Genomic DNA, 18,148 nt, shown 5'->3' on the forward strand with positions numbered 1-18,148 from the left:
AAATAGATATAGTTTGATTTATTATTTCCTTAAAAAACAATTTCTCGCCAAACTTTTTTGTTGGACACAGTAGGCTGTAATTTAAAAAGTAAATGATAAACAGAGAAAGTTATTTAAAAATTTTAAAAAATCAATGCATTGCTTTTTAAAAGTAGCATTGAAAATTTCACAGCTTTAATGCAACGATCTTTATGTTATAATTTTCATCTAACACAGGTATATGTAGGAATGCAAGAGACTTGATCTTAAAAAATAATGTAGAATATCATAGATATTTATCATATAGGGCAAATATATTTTCTTTCTTATAGCTTTTCTATAGGTAAATATGATATGAAAAACAGCAAAGAAATTTTAGCCAAACGTTGGCAGAACAACAATGACTGAAACACCTCTATTCATATTTTAATAAAAATACCTATTAAACTATTAGAATGTAAACATTTTAACTAGCTGTCCCTGAAAACCAAGACAGTCCACTGAAAAAATATCAGAATTTATGTAAAATTCCAGCAAAATGGCAAATTTAAACATTGTCAGTTTATATAATCAGATGGAAACTGCCTTAGGAAACTTATTGCATTCAAATTAGCAATAAAATATATAAAAATGCTCAGAAATATACTGAATAAGAAAGAAGTAAAACTTTTCACATGACAGGAAACTTGACTGTCTGGATCAGTGGAGAAACAGACAAGTCACTGATATTAAGTATTATAAATACAATGATCATAAGCCAGTCTGAGAAGACTCTAATGAAATCACCATAGTATTTTGGTACTTTTCACTGGGTTCCCTACTCTTGTATGTTGTAGTTTAACTTTTCAAAAAACAGCTTTCCTTTTTTTTTTGCGATGGAGTCTCGCTCTGCCGCCCAGGCTGGAGTGCAGTGGCCGGATGTCAGCTCACTGCAAGCTCCGCCTCCCAGGTTTACGCCATTCTCCTGCCTCAGCCTCCTGAGTAGCTGGGACTACAGGCACCCGCCACCTCACCGGGCTAGGTTTTTGTATTTTTTAGTAGAGACGGGGCTTCACCGTATTAGCCAGGATGGTCTGGATCTCCTGACCTCGTGATCCTTCCGTCTCGGCCTCCCAAAGTGCTGGGATTACAGGCTTGAGCCACCACGCCTGGCTAAAAAACAGCTCTCTTAGTGTATAATTGATGTGAATAAATTGGCATATTTAACATGTACAATTTTATGTTTTCCAATATATACCAATAATGCTATCACTAGAGTCAAGATAAATACATTTATCCCTAAAAGTTTCCCCATGCCTTTTGTAATACTACCAACCATTCCCTCCTTGACTGCTTCTACTTTCTTAAGCACCTTCTCATTTGATTTCTGTCACTGCAGATTACTTTTCCTTTTCTATAATAATTTTTAAATGGAATCACACACTATGGTCTCTTTTTTGATATGGCTTTTGCTGAGCATGGTGGCGCACACCTGTAATCCCAGTAATTTTGGAGGCCAAGGTGAGTGGATCACTTCAAGTCAGGAGTTCAAGACCAGCCTGACCAATATGGTGAAACCCCGTCTCTACTAAAAATACAAAAATTAGCTGAGCATGAAGGTGTTCTCCTGTAGTCCCAGCTACTCGGGAGGCTAAGGCAGAAGAATCACTTGAACCTGGGAAGAGGAGGTTATAGTGAGCCAAGATTGTGCCATTGCACTCCAACCTGAGTGTCACAGTGAGACTCCATCTCATGAAAAAGAAGAATATAACTCTTATCACTCTTCATAATTATTTTGAGATTAACCTATGTTGTGTATATAAACAGTCATTTTTAAAATTGTTGATTGGTATTCCATTGTGGAAATATGCCACCATTTGTTTATCCAGTTACCTAATGGCCACTGGATTGTTTCCAGTTCTCGGCTATTACAAATAAACATCAATGAACATTCATGTATAAGAAGTTAAGGCATGAATCGAATATACTCCTCCCTAGGTGGTAAGTGAGATGGTTTGGCTGTGTTCCCACCCAGATCTCATCTTGAATTGTGGTTCCCATAATCCACACATGTCATGGGAGGGACCTGGTGAAAGGTAATTTAGTTATGGGGGTAGTTGTCCCCATGCTCCTCTTTTTGTGATAGTGAGTGAATTCTCATGAGATCTGACGGCTTTATAAAGGGCTTTTTCCCTTTTGTTCAACACTTCTTCCTGCCATTATGTAAAGAAGGACAAGTTTGCTTCCACTTCTGCCATGAGTGTAAGTTTCCTGAGGCCTCCAGAAACATGTGGAACTGAGAGTCAATTAAACCTCTTTCCTTTATAAATTACTCAGCTTTGGGCAGCATAAGAATAGACTAATACAGTAAATTGGTACTGCGGAGAGCAGGGAGCTGCTGTAAAGATTTCCAAAAATATGAAAGTGACTTTGGAATGAGATAAAAGGAAGAGATTGGGACAGTTTGGAGGGCTCAAAAGAAGACAGGAAAATGTGGGAAAGCTTGGAACTTCCTAGAGACTTGTTGAATGATTGTGACCAAAATACTGATAGTAATATGGAGAGTGAAGTCCAGGCTGAGGTGGTCTCAGATAGAGATGAGGAAATTGTTGGGAACTAAAGTAAAGGTCACTCTTGCTATGCAAAGAAACTGGTGACATTTTGTCCCTGCCCTAGAGTTCTGTGGAACTTTAAACTTGAGAGATGATTTAGGGTATATGGCAGGATAAATTTCTAAGCAGCACAGTATTCAAAAGGAAGCAGACCATAAAGATTTGAAAAATTTGCAGCCTTATGATGTGGTAGAAGAGAAAAACTCATTTTCAAGGGAGAAATGCTAGCTGACTGCAGAAATTTACCTAAGTAACCAGGAGCATCCATGTCCCTACAAAGGACATGAACTCATCCTTTTTTTATGGCTGCATAGTATTCCATGGTGTATATGTGCCACATTTTCTTAATCCAGTCTGTTACTGATGGACATTTGGGTTGATTCCAAGTCTTTGCTATTGTGAATAGTGCCACAATGAACATACGTGTGCATGTGTCTTTATAGCAGCATGATTTATAATCCTTTGGGTATATACCCAGTAATGGGATGGCTGGGTCATATGGTACTTCTAGTTCTAGATCCTTGAGGAATCGCCATACTGTTTTCCATAATGGTTGAACTAGTTACAATCCCACCAACAGTGTAAAAGTATTCCTATTTCTCCACATCCTCTCCAGCACCTGTTGTTTCCTGACTTTTTAATGAATGCCATTCTAACCATTTTGGAACTTGAAAGCTTAATGACTGCCCTATTCTAGTTCAGACTTGCATGGGGCCTGTAGCCCCTTGTTTTGGCCAATTTCTCCAATTTAGAATGAGTGGGTTTACCCAATACTTATACCCCCATTTTATCTAGGAAGTGACTAATTTGTTTTCAGTTTCACAGGCTTATAGGCAGAAGGGATTTGCCTTGTCTCAGATGAGACTTTGGACTTGGACTTTTGAGTTAATGCTGGAATGAGTTAAGACTTTGATGGATTATTGGAAAGGCATTTTTATGAAATGTGAGGACATGAGATTTTGCAGGGGCCAGGTGTGTAATGATATGGTTTGGGTTTGGCTAATTGCGAATTTTAGTGCCCATAATCCCCACATGTCATGAGAGGCACCTAGTGGGAGGTAATTGAATCATGAGAGCAGAATACCGCCATGCTATTCTTCTCATGATAGTGAGTGAGTTATGAGAGCTGATGGTTTTATAAGGGGCTTTTCCACTTTTGCTTGACAATTCATCCTGCCATTATGGAAAGAAGGACGTGTTTTCTTCCCCTTCTGCCATGATTGTAAGTTTCCTGAGGTCTCCCAGCCATGCAGAACTGTCAGTCAATCAACATCTTTCATTTGTAAATTACCCAGTCTTGGGCAGTCCTTTATAGCAGTGTGAGAATGGACTAATACAGTAAGCATTATACTGATGATGATGATAGTGATAATAATGGCAACTGCCATTAAGTAAGCTTTTGCTGTATCAGAGATTGCATCACATTCTATGCATTACATTTATTTTACATGTGCAATTGTAACAAGATAAAGTTCAGCTCAGTCACTAAGACAACAAAATTGTCTCAGATCCTTAAGAGTGTGTGCATATCTTGGAATGGGATATCGTGAAATGGGATATATGAGAATGGCTTTCACGGCTCTTGTGTAGAGTTTTCTGTGAATGAAGCATTGATAGCACACCATTGTTTCATCTTGAAATATAGAGAGCTTCAACTGGACTTACTAGAAGGCTTGCTATGCATTCTTTGCAGATGAGGAACCCTGAATGTACCAATGAAAACTAAAGCTGAATTTGGTGAAGGAAGATGTGAAAGTAGGAAGCTGCACTCAAGAAGTAAACACACTTACACTGAATGCAATACATAGTAATTTGAAATGGAGTTTAATCTAGTCAGTGGGGACCCTAATGGAGGGTCAGAAGACTCCAATAGTCAGTGTAAGTTGTAGACAACTGGAGAACTAGGGCTGAGGATGGAGGGGTGACCAGGAGGCTGCAGTGCAAGAGGCTGAGCAAGAGACTACTGTGGAGCTCCCTGAAGGAACCTAAACATCTTCCTCACCCAGAGAACAAGCAAGTACTTTCCTGTCCTGACATCTCTTTCTTGTACTCTTTGACCTTGGTGAGATTTAAATAGTGGCAGATAATTTGAGGAAATGGTGAAAAAGCTGAGCAGAGAAGGAGAGTAGGAGTCTACCACATCCTCTCCCTGAAGACCAGCAGGTTACCAAGTACAGGATTTTCTCCAGAGGAAGAAAATAAGAGTGAAGATATGAAAATGATAAATTAATAACCTTGATGGGATGTAGCAAATTACTGAATCAAGACAGGGCTTTGCAACAAAGTTATTGTATGACTATTTATTATCAAAATATAAAGGGAATTGCTTTTCCCACTAGATAGTTTTTGCTTCCCAATGTCCCTTTAAAATTTAGGTTTCAATTTGATTGCATCCCAGGTATCATTCTTGTGCAAATTCTGAGTACATGTGAATTATTAGCTCGCATAATGCATTGGTTTTGATGTTCACAGATGTTCGCATGAAAAGCCAAAAAAAAAAAAAAAAAAAAACCAACAAAAAAACAAACAAAAAAAGCGAATAGATAAGAAATTCAGGAAATAATTGTTGCCCTCCAGATTGCCATTTAAACCAGGATCATAAACAGCTTAGTGTTGACCTGTTCTGGAACATAAAAACTGTTTGTACCTCAAAGAGCTGGCTTTTAGAAAGCTCTTTGCAGAAGAAAAAATGTAAGATGTGAATCCTTTCAGAACTGTTTATTTCATTTCTCAGCATTCCATTGTTCTAGTCTAGGTTCATATCAGCTAACTGCATGTCTTTCTCTGAAGCACACTGTTTGTTTTTAAGCAGGAGACATGAAAAATGAGGGTTCTATATTGAGATGTAACTTGGTCACAGCAGAATGATCTCCATCTAGTTATATCACAGAGCTAGCAGAGCCTTAAGAAACTAGAGACAAGGTTTTGAAATGACAATTGCAAGTATAATGAAATAGTCACTCTCTTTACCCAAAGCTTATGAGTAAAGACTTTTTTCCTGGCACGTTTATCTTTTTTTAAAAATATCAGCCGCCAGTCAGACACAGACACACACACACACACAGACACACACACACACACACACACACCCCTACTCCCACATACAGAAACACAATCCCACTCACAATTTTTTATTGTGTGTGGTACATTTAGCAGTTGGGGAAGAATGTGACTTTAAATAGAAGTCAATCTTGGCAGTTTCACTTTTAACTGTGTACTAGGATTTTGTATTGTCTTTTCTAAAAATGAACTGTGAGTTCTGAGAGAGAAATTCTAGAACATCTTAGATCTGAATAGCAATGCAAATCAAATTCTAGTAAATTTATTTACTTACACTTAAAATGTGTTTATTTTTTAATCCTGCACATATTTTAAGTCGAAAAATTTTCAGCGTACATTTTTCATTCTAACTTTCAATATTAGATAATCATAAAGCAAATTTTAAGAAATCTTTTATATAAAGCATCTACGATTATAATCATTTAGAAAAGAAGTTTCCTATTACGTTTGGTTATAAAATACTTCAACAAAGGTAAATTGAATAATTATGTAGAAAAAAGTCTTATAGTGCTGTAGTTTCCAGTTTTAATTGCTCTTCTTGTATTTTTAATGAGTATTCACTAATTTTATAATAAAATTTTTATTTGATTACTACCAGAAAAAATATTTTGAGTCTCAAACATCACAGTCAACATATTTGATTGAAATACTCTCACATTTAACTAGATAAGAGTAATAAATTTACATATTCATTGGTGAAATATTTAACACCTTGAGAAAAACTATTCTAATTTTTGTTAAAGATCTGAGAAGCTAACTTGGATGTTCCAAACTCATCATTTTCCAAATGGTTGAATTGAGATCCAGAGCAGTAAACTGATAGAGTCTAAATTCTTTTGTGTCAACATGTAGTTCATTCTGTAAACCAGACTGATTATAATATTTATTGTTTCATTCTTGAAGCAGTCCTTTAAAATCAATATGAAGGGGTTTGGGTGATGAATTTAGATAAACATTTGTCTATATGCATAATTCTTTCATATTTGTGAGGTGAAATAGGGTGAGTGTGCAATAATTCTAAGGGACAGTTACAGTTAAACAGAAAATGTTTTCCTAATTTTTCTTCATTCTTCAGCAGTTAGTACTATGTTGTATGAAACTAATCCCTGTTTTATATTTACTGAGTAAAATTAGATTTAGAAAATATTTTTATGGATGGCAAAGTATGGATGGAAATCACTTATACTATGATATAGGTTAAAGTGATACAGGTTAAAAACAAAGAGCCAAACTTAAAACTACATTTTCTAATGCATGTGTTACTTAATGTCAACATAGCTGATGGATGCAATAACTTTTTCTACTCACTGTTTGACTTAAGGTTAATGATTTTTGGATTATATTAATTCATTTGGTATTTATGGATTTAAGATTATTTTTTGTAATTTTATTGGTTGTATATACCTTAGGGAAAGAGAAAGATGTTAATATAGACATATACACACACACACACACACACATATATATATGTATATACACACACTATGTATAAGTATCAATCACTTTATAGACATTGTCTCATTTGAGAAAACAGCCCAATTAGGGAGGGAATATAAGCATGTTAGCATTAGAGAAACTGAGACTCAATGAGATTAAGAAAGTTGGATGTATTTCACACAAATATTAGAATCCAGAATTTTAATGGAAATGTGCACATTTCCAAAGCCCCATACTCTTTCTCATTGACTCTCTGCTGAAGAAATCAAGCAGTGAAGAGGAGTTCTAGTACATTAATTATCTATTGGCAAATGTTGACAGTTTCAAAATATAAATGATCTTAATCTATTCATTTGAAAATTATGATCAGCCTTAGTCCACGGTAGAACCTGAGCTGTAAACATGAAGAACTAGCTTGTCTGTAGTAGCAGGTTGACAAGAAAAATGTATCCTTAAAGGACAACCTGCCTGAAGGAATTACCGGAGTATGGTGGTGAATTTAGATAAGAGATTTTATAGTTGCTAACTGTAATATTTAAATATGTAGCTCCTGCCTGGTAACTATGAAGCACACCAAAACTACTGTACTTAAGTGTTAATTGTGGTGAGCAAATGGAAAAACACATTTCTTTGGTATGCAATTTTTTCCCTATATACAAACAATATCCTCCTCTATTTGAGAACAGATGGATGAAGCCTCAATATACTTACTGCCCACAGCAAAGGATGCTTTTATGAGACTTTCAAATTAGGTTTAGACAAGAGTTATAAGTTAGTAGATCTGCTTAGCTTGGTATTTTTATTCTGACAAATAAGAATTTCTATAAAGGTGAAGCCGAAAGGGCAACTGAGACTCCTTTGAGTGAATTAGTATTCCTATGGCATTACCTGTGTGGATAATATTTTTTTACCTCTGATGTGACCCTTACAAATTTAATTAAGTGTGACGGCTGGCCAGCATGTAGATAATTCCTGCTACAGACAAAATTTAAATGTTTTCTTGCACTGGACAAAATATTTTTGGAAGTCCATGCTAATTTATGTCACTCAGGTAACTTTTCTAACTTTAGGTATGAGATTTGAGGAACAAATTATGTGTGCTGTCTTGCTATTATGTTGCATGTCTATTAACAATAATCAGATGTGGTAGTACAGCATGGTCAGGGTTACTGGAGATGTGTCATAAAATGTAAAATGTACTTTTACAGATGTTTCATTTTTAAGCAGCCTTGATATATAAAAGTTATATGGTATTTTATTTTTTAAATGTATTTGTCTCTGTGCACATTTATGTGTCCAAAATTAGATACCATATTTTCTAAAGAAAATGTGAAAAAGAACCACATTCAGTCAATATAACGAGGTAGACTTTGTTAAGATAGTAACACTGGAATGATTTCTAAAAATCTATCTCTAGTAAAGTTTGTTTTCTCCTCTGAGCAAATCCTATTCTTAGCATCCTGATACACAGCACTTCACATACATTATATTTAATTGCATTTAGTGACATTGTGGTGTGACATCTTTATAAACCAAGGCTTCTCACTTTAACAGAAGACTCTAATTGGAGCTTTTATTCAAAGAACATGCTGAGAGGTAAGAGGTGTAGCGAAGGCTGCATGGTGCAACAGTACCGGGTTTTCAAAACTGACTGTTGTTTCCCGGTATCATGCCTCTGGATAAAGCATCCTGTGCTTCAGCATCTCTCTTTCCTCATCTGTCAAACGTTATTGACAACACCTTCACTGTGATGATGGGCAAGTAAGGTATTTGGAAGAATATGATACACTTTGTAATTTATATAGTTAGAATTGGAGCACTGATAAAATCTACTGATGAATGGGTGAAAAGGAGAGTACTAGAAGAGTTCATATAACAAAAAAGGAAAACCACTGATTCTCTGAGGAGCAGGATAGCGATGTGTTAAGAATAAGGGACTGGGGGATGCTAAAAACTCTGACTCCCAACTCCACTATTATGATCTCATCTTCATACCTTACCCTACTCCAGACCCACTGGCCTCCTTGCTTTGTCTAGAACGCACTGGTCATACTTAGAATTATCTACCACATACCAGAATGCCTCATTCCCCTCTTTCCTTCATATCTCTGAGTAAATATGACTTCATCACAGAGACTCGCCCCCGTAGTTCTATATAAAATGCCCTGCTGTTCTCACTTACATTAATTTTTATCCCTTTACCCTGCTTGATTTTGCATTACTACCATATGATGCATTGAATTGTTTCTGGTCTTCCCACTAAAACACAAGCTTCAAGAGAATAGGAATTTTGTGTCTTTGTATATTGCTACATCCTCAAGAGTTATGGTCTATGGATTAAATAAGTGAACAAATTGTGCTAGGAGCAGAATACTTGGGTTCCAGTTCTTCCTCACTATATTAAAATGGACAAGTCAGTCAATCATTTTTGCATTTCATGTTTGTTACATGTAAGTAAAAGATGAGATGGCTATTGGCCGTTCCATTTTTACAGATTAAGAAACCATGGTTTAAAGAGTTTGCAAGAATGGCTCTTTTTAAAAAGACAAAAAAAAAAAAAAAAGATTTTGGCACAGGCAAGGAAAAAAAGGAAACTCTTATACATTGTTTGTGGGAATGTAAGTTAGCACAACCTCTATTAAAAACAAAATGGAGATACCTCAAAGAGCTAAAAACACAACTACCATTTGATTCAGCAATCTCACTGTTTGGTATCTACCCAAAGGAAAAGAAGTCATTATATCAAAAATATGTGAACACCTAAATGTTTATTGCAGCAATATTCACCATAGCAAACGTATAGAATCAACCTAAGTGTCCATCAACAGACGACTGGATAAAGACAATATGGTATATATACAAAATACTATCCAGCCATAAAAAAGAATGAAATAATATGGATTTTTTGCAGTAACATGAATAGAGCAGGAGGTTATTGTCTTAAGTGAAACAACTCAGAAACAGAAAGTCAAATACTACATGTTCTCAGCTATAAGTGGGAGCTAAATAATGTGTACACACGAACATACAGTGTAGAATGATAAATAATGGAGACTCGGGGGAGAGGGAGGTGGATAATAATAAATTATTTAATGAGTAAAGTGTACAACATTTAGGTGATGTATATCCTAAAAGCCCTGACTTTACCACTCCCCAATTTATGCATGTAATAAAATTAAACTTTTGTACTACGTAAATATGTAAAAGTCAAAATTTAAAAAGAATTTGTGACTCATAAAATCCAGTGCTATGAAATTGTAAGAAATATTAGAAATTTAAAACTCTTTAAACTATAAGGTACTATATACTATATTTTTATTATAATCAAACTAGCAATAAATAAATAGCTATAAGCCAGTCTATAATTTGGTAGGTGGAAATAATGTATAGTTAGGTCACTTTGTTTATTTTTATGATAACTTTAGATATGGATAAGAGTTAAGGAAAACAATTGATTCGGGTATATTACCATTGGTACTATCTGATTGCTGAAACGTTTATAGTGTCCACTTTTTATAGAGATTTGTTGTAACTTGAGAGCAACAATTCCCTAAATATTTGAAGTTTTTTGTAATACAACTTTTTGCAGATCCACTTAACTTAATTATTTTTAGTAAAAGAGTTATTAGGACCAGTTAGCACTGTTTTGACTGTGCTTTCAAATTAATTTCTACTTTGTACACTTGCTAAGCATACTGACTGATGGACCTCTAATAATAACTCAAAGGTCTTCCAATGTTTGTAGCACAAGATTTGACACATGTACAAGAAACAAGATGGAGAATGATTCTCACACCCAAGACTTTGGCCAATTTAAGTACATAAATAAGAAGTCTCAACATTGTTTTTCCCAAGAAGTGGTCCCAAAATCTGTTATGTAGAGACATTTCATATGAAAATAAGAGATAAAACATGAAGATTCTTCATAGAAAACCATTTAAATGAATGACTAGATAGCTAAAGCAGTCTTTCATTCACAAAGGCTTATAGGTGTGTCAAAGTCAAATAAAATGTATAGAGATGGATATCTAAATTTAATGTTTTATTTGGATAAAAAAACATTTTATTTTATTTGGATAGGCAGAATTACAATTTCGAGCATACACACAGACCTGGTGGTCTTTGGTTTATATGAAGAACGGAGAAGGTTTGGAGGTTGTGTATATTGCTCTTTGAAAAATGTTTATTGGCACTAGTAAAGTTTGCAGAGCTGGCAGTCTTTCATTGGTGAGTGAAGACAGTGGGTAAAAACAATCTTAAAGTTTCAGCAGGTTATTTCAGAAGCCATTGGATACAACTGGTTTTAAGTTACAGTAGGCACTTTTACCAGCTAGACTTCAGAGAATTACCTTTGTGGAGCAATATTATATGTCCTAAGTGCTTTTTGTCCCTGATTTATTGACTCTGTTTTAGTTGGGTATGACAAAGATAACCCTATTGGTATCGTCAACTTTCATAGTTGGAAAAGGAAAAATAGTGGTGTTAGTGGACTGGGAAAAAAAGAAACTAGTTTTTATCCTAAGTGTTTTATACTTTGCATCTTCTTCTTAAAATTTTGGAGAAATTACCTTAAGTGGGCCTAGGGCCATTTAGAAAAACTGGTAATTAATTCCTGTTGCTATTTATTTTCCTTCACCAGGTGAACATATTTTATTTTATTCACCTAAAGACTTTAGGCCAAGCAGGCAATATGCCAAATGAAAAGTTTGTTATGTGGGAAGATCTTCAAAAATTAAGCAATTTTCTCATTCTTAATACTTAATTTTAAGATATGCAGATATCTTAAGTACACCGATAAAATTGAATTATTTCGTAGCTTTTCCCTTTTTTAAAATAAGGTTTAGTTGGCTCATGCAACTTTAAAAATATATCAAACGCTTCATGAGAGATGCACAAATAATTTCATCTGGCTAAATAGAGGAAGATATTGAAATACTTTTTGGTTTCTATGTTACTGATTCTGCATAGCCGATTATAGGTCTGTTACCTTGGACATGCTGTTTAAAATCCACTGGGGGTAGTTCAAATGAAATTGGCCAAGTAAATATGACAAGAAGAAATGCTTTTTATTCTCCTATAGAGTAAAAAAAAAGAAAAAAGAAAAGAAATGTAGTGGGGACGTAAGGTGAATGAGGGAAGTGAGTATCAGACATCAGCCAAAAGGTTGGTACAAATACATTGTTTGATTTTCTGATGGAACTGATGAGTCATACAAAAGACTTTTGACATCAGTCTATTTGTTTTGCTTAATTATTTACTTGACAAAGACAGCATGAAATAATATTTAGTAAAGATTTCTAAAAACTTCTGTATTGTGTGAAGTGAAAAAAAAAAAAAACCTTAGGATTCACCAGATTGCCTTGTGTTTATTGAAATATTTTTTTTTCTGATGCTCATTAGAAATACATGGTTCCAGCTACTGCTGAGCTGTAATTAAGAGGAAGTGTAAAGTATAGAACAGGGCAAGATAGGATAGGGGTGTGTGGAGCGGGGGTCAGAGGTGGGTATATGCAGAAAAATGTGATTTCAACAGTAGGTGTAGAAGATAGAAGAAATGAACTATATCCAGGTGCATGTGTAATGCTTCTGTTTTGTTTCTAATAATGTATCAAAAGCTTAAATAAAGGAAACATATTCTCGGAGGAAGACCATTTTAATGTACACCTGAGCTTCGTCTGTGGACTAATCAATATGTTATTCTGATATAAAAGGAAAATATGCTTGGTCTGCAAGGATTCTTTAGAAAACAAAGCCAAACAAAAATGAAAGTTCAGATATTTTTTCTTATCATACATTGCTTTTTTTTACACGAGCAGCAGTAACCTAGACATTTTTATCTGAAACATTAGCTTGGCCCAGTAGGTGTCAGATTAGATATACATTACTCCATTATCTTGGTATACTACTCTGCATCAAAGGATCTATGGACTTGGAGAATGAAAGGGAAAGAGAATAAATAAAGGATATCTCTTTTCAGTTTTAGAGTAGCGCTTTTAACATTAAGAAAAATCAATAACTGGATTGACTGCATTCAGTAGGGAGCATTATTGTTTCCCATAATGTATCTAATGCATATCATTACCAGAGTAATCACATTATTATCTGCCTCTGCCTTGCTGCTTGCTTGGCTAGATATGAAGCCAAAGCTATTTGTAAAGTAAGGCTTTTCCCCTTTTGCAAAATTGCTGCAAATTGTATTCTTCCCATTTTCTTTATTAGTTGTTTGAACTAGCCTGCACCTCTGAATTCAGATTAAGTGACATGGTTTTTTGTGGTGGTTATTATTTTTCCCCTTAAGGATTCCTTTTTACTCTATTCAAATTAAACTCACCTTTAGGAAATGGGACTAATCATTGGTGGTTTGTTGTATTGGTTGGCATGGGAAATGGGGTAGTATAAATTGTAACTTAGGGTGTATTTTGGGTTTCTGAGATATCTTTTGAAGTCAGCAACTGCAGTGATTCTGGAGTGTGTCTCAGATTGTGTCACATTCCAACCCTCCTATGCAGTGGGCTCAGTCTAAAACAAGAGCATCTAGAGACTAGTACATTCCATTTATTTTCTCTCCTCATTATGAAAGGGGGTAAAATATGTACTTCTACTAAATTTTAGTGGCACATCTTACTTGGGTATAACTCTCACTTCTGAGCTTCATGATATTTAACTAGTTAAGTTGGATGAGCCTTAGTTCTCATATGTAGAAAGGGAGCAATAAACTCGATGGTACAGGTTTTTGGTGGATATTCAAGACAATACATATAAGATATCTAGCCAAGAGCATTGCTGTGGTACCCTTCCAAGTGGCAGTGTAATAGAAGAGATATGACAGAGAAGAAACTCTTCCCAGAAGAGGGCTGAAATAAATACATATGGAACATGTTTCTCTAAATAATTCATTATACTTCTACATGCTAAGGAGTTGCTGATGATGAAAGGATTCATAAGTTGCTTATGAAAGGATTAACAGTGGGAAAGGAAAATGAACGTCCAGGAAACAAATAGATTATTTGATTAGAGTTACTTGCATTCATTTTTGTTCTGGGTTGAAAGATCACTTACTATCAACTTGCCAGAACATTTGTTGAAACATGCTCCTGAGGAAAACAGCAAACTAAATTATATCAGTAAAAATACATACACACAAAATAGAATGTATTTATCCTATAATTTCCTCTTCACCTATTTCTTGAACTTGCTTCCTTGTGCTGAGCCATGTAGTCAGACTGAGATCACTTTGTATTAAATAGGAAATAAGGGGGACATGTAGCTGGACTAATTCATGGACCTGGCTGAAAGACTTCTGAGAATGAGAGGATGACATTTCTGGTAAAATAATTGTTCTCAGGAATCACTGGTATACCCTTGATTCTTCCACCCTTAATTTCTCATTTCACTTTCATTCTAAAGATGCCATTATTTAAGGAGAGATTGGAGTTTTCTAATCAGAAATGCACATTGCCTGCCTGGCCTCCCTCTCTGCCTCCCTTTCCCCCTCCCTTTCCCCCTCCCTTTCCCCCACCTTTTCCCCCTCCCTTTCCCTCCTTACCTCCCTCCCTCCCTCTCCCTCCTTCCTTACTTTCTTCTCTCCTTTTTTCCCTTCCTTTGTTCCTTCTTTCATTTTTTGATGATCAATTCAAGAGTATGGGTAATAATTGATATGAGAGCCCAATTTGACACAAATGTGAACTTTGGCAAGCAAACCACTTTATAAACTCACTTGAAAGTACTTATTTGCTTACAATCACTTGTTAAGGAGATTATACCAAAAAGCTGCCAATATGTTTCCATATTCAATTCTGTCTCTACATTATGGAAAGGAAACCAAAATACTTGGGAACAAAAAACCTCTCTGAATACAGAATTCAAGAGCATTGTTCAATTGGGAACTGGCAAGAGGCAAAGCAGAAAATGGATGTTGTAGTTTTCCTTTTAGTCCAGATGGAGGCATTTAAAAGAACCCTGCTTTTAGGATCTCTGGAACGAACCAGTGGAGCTTGTAATATGAAGACCAGGCATTACTGTATAATATGTAGGGAATTCTTTTGTTGTGATCTTTACATTTTAACCTATGTTCTGATAGTTTTATAATATGACTCGCCTGGTGTTCAGCAATTCAAATTACATACGCAAACATGCATAACTTTAGAAAAAAGAACCACATTTTGCCATTTCCCAAGGAAACAAGTTTGAGAAATACGTGAAAAGGAAAGTATAGGAGAATTACTTTGTATTTTTTTACTGGTTTAATTTAGTTTATTGTTTTCCTTAGGAGTGTGTTTCCACAGCTGTTGTGGCAGGTTGATAGTAAGTGATCTTTCAACCCAGAACAAAAGTGAATGCAAGTAACTCTAATCAAATCAACTCTTAATAGCCTCTGGTCAGTGAGACATCAATTGTCTAGTCAAGTTTAAAAAATCAATAGTGGCCACTCAAAATTTGACTATAGTTAGAAACCAACAGACTTGACCACATTCTGAAAGATCAGAAGTTATTTCAATTAAAAGCAAATGTGTGAGACTCTGGAAAGGATAAATGAGTTAAAACCTCAAAGAGAAATAGAATGTTTCACAGTAGATACATAATATCTACTCAGAAAGAATGACAGTGTTACTAAAAATGAGTCACAAAGATATCTGGAACAGAGTAACCATTGACTATTCCTATTGTAGTATAACATATAATAGCTGACATAGCTATTATAACTCTGTGGTTTGGTTTGGATTATTTACAGTGAATCATATACAGAGCCCACATATTTTATGAAGCATCTACTGTGTAAGTTATTCTGCTAGTTTTTATAAAATATTGAAAATAAGTATAACATTCTTTTTATTAAGCAGCTTATAATCTAGCAAAAGGTACACTGATAATACACAAGTGAATGCAATATAAGTTAAAATTGTGATAGGTAAAATCAAGTAGGAAAAAATTCTCAGTGGTAAGAAAAGAGAGATACATTTCAACTTAGTGGAAGATAATCAATAAACTATAGATACTATTTTTGCCATTGTTGTTGCTAATTCCAAATACAAAAGCACCCTAGCAGAGCTAAACAGATAGGTCTCTTAAAATACAGGGATATCATGAAATGATTTATTAAATCTATTAACAGCATTCACATGACATCTCTTTTGTTAAAAACAAATAGGAAAGTAGACAGAAAGCTGTTGTAAAAAGTTTAGATTCCATGACTATATTGTGCTTAAGGCAAGTAGATCTCATTGAGAAGAAATCTATTGCTGATTAAAATATGAGCTATCTCATTAATCACACAATACATTAGATAATAAATTGTGGTTGTTAACTTGATATGCACCATTGAACATGGAGAAAAAATATCACATAGGCAGACAAGTGCTCTAGTGTATGACAGTGTAATAGCTTGTGGATATATTCTTTTTGTAAATATGCTGCATATCTTGTGTCTTACTGAACTGTGCTGTAAAATATGGTTATTCTTTCGTCACAGAGATTAATGCTGAAGATTTTTCAACACTGGAAAAAATCATGCATTTGAATAGAACAAAGGGTGAGATAGAAATGAACATTTTTCACTCAGAGTATGTCACTCTACTATTTCATTCAACTTTCTAAGGGAGATTTGAAGATGTTAGATTTTAAAAAATGTTTTGGAAAAAAAAGAGAAACTAATGACATAGTCCCCTGACAGGTAATTATGTGAACCAATTTCAAGGACTAATTTAAACTGTGATCAAGGATATTTAACTGTATGTTCTATATGGATCTAGTGAGCTGGCCCTGAAAATTTGCTGATAACAGAAGTAGAAAAGAATAGAAAAGTGTTACATTCTGTAGACCAGGGAACACTTTTTTTTAAAAATAAAAGAATTAAGATTTCTTTTAATTTTGTTTTCATAAATGTGCAAATTTAACATGTAAGAGTTTGTTGAAAATTAATTTTGACCTGGCCTTGTGTTCAATTTGCTTGACAAACTAACATATTCAGAAAACTGGACCAGTTTCACTATAAATATTGTTTCTGATTCTGCTGTCCAATATGGCAGCCAGTAGCCACATGTGGCTACTAAGTACTTGAAATGTGGTTAATCTGAATTGATTTAAGCTATAAGTGTAAAATACAGGCCAGATTTCTGTATTATTTTTATGCTTTATCTTCTTTAAAAAAGGTAAAATATTTCACTTGGATATATAAGTTTTAATGAAATGTATCAATTTCACTGGTTTCTTTTTAACTTTTTAACATAGGAAAATATTTATACTCATGTGGCTTGCATTTGTGATTTGTTATGTTTCTGACAAACAGTCCCGTTTTTTTGTGGTACATGAAGAAAATCACTGATGATGGAAATAATATTCTGAACAAATAGTCTTGACCTCCTCAGAAACTCATTAAAATGACTCACATTCTGGCCATAAAACTTATTTGTTTTAGTTTATGTATAAATCGTTGTAAATAAACCATATAATTCAAAGTATATGATGCATTTTAAAAACTATAAGAAAAATGATATAAAATCATAAATGTGTGGAAAGATAACAGTGCAAAATCTGAAACACAAAATATCCATTTGTTAGGTGAAACATGTATGTTCATGTTCTTTTTTTTTTTTTTTTGAAAACTGTAATTTTATTTTATTTATTTATTTTTTTAAATTTATTTATTATTATTAAACTTCAAGTTGTAGGGTACATGTGCACAACGTGCAGGTTTGCTACATATGTATACTTGTGCCATGTTGGTGTTGTTCATGTTCTTATATAAAGTATATGTTCCACCTATAATTGCTGCATTATTCTTCTATTATATTAATAGAGATATTGTGATTGTAAAGGAAATTTTTCCCCCATATGGTCTGAAAGTTTGTGAAAATTTATCTTCTCACTGATGTATTTTAAATGCAGAAATCAATACAAATCAATTATGCAAGAATCTTTGCCCAAGCCCCTTCTATCTATCCCTGCAAACTCAAAACAAAACAGTACTCTCTCTCTTCCAACAAAGACTGTATAAAATATCTCCTTTTCTCTCCTTTTGTTTTCTTTTCTTAGGTGTGTTTTTCAAAGAGGGAATCAGTTAAACAGAGAAAAAGCCCCCAGTG

Source organism: Chlorocebus sabaeus, chromosome 12 (genome assembly GCF_047675955.1).
Source record: "Chlorocebus sabaeus isolate Y175 chromosome 12, mChlSab1.0.hap1, whole genome shotgun sequence".
Lineage (NCBI taxonomy): Eukaryota > Metazoa > Chordata > Mammalia > Primates > Cercopithecidae > Chlorocebus > Chlorocebus sabaeus.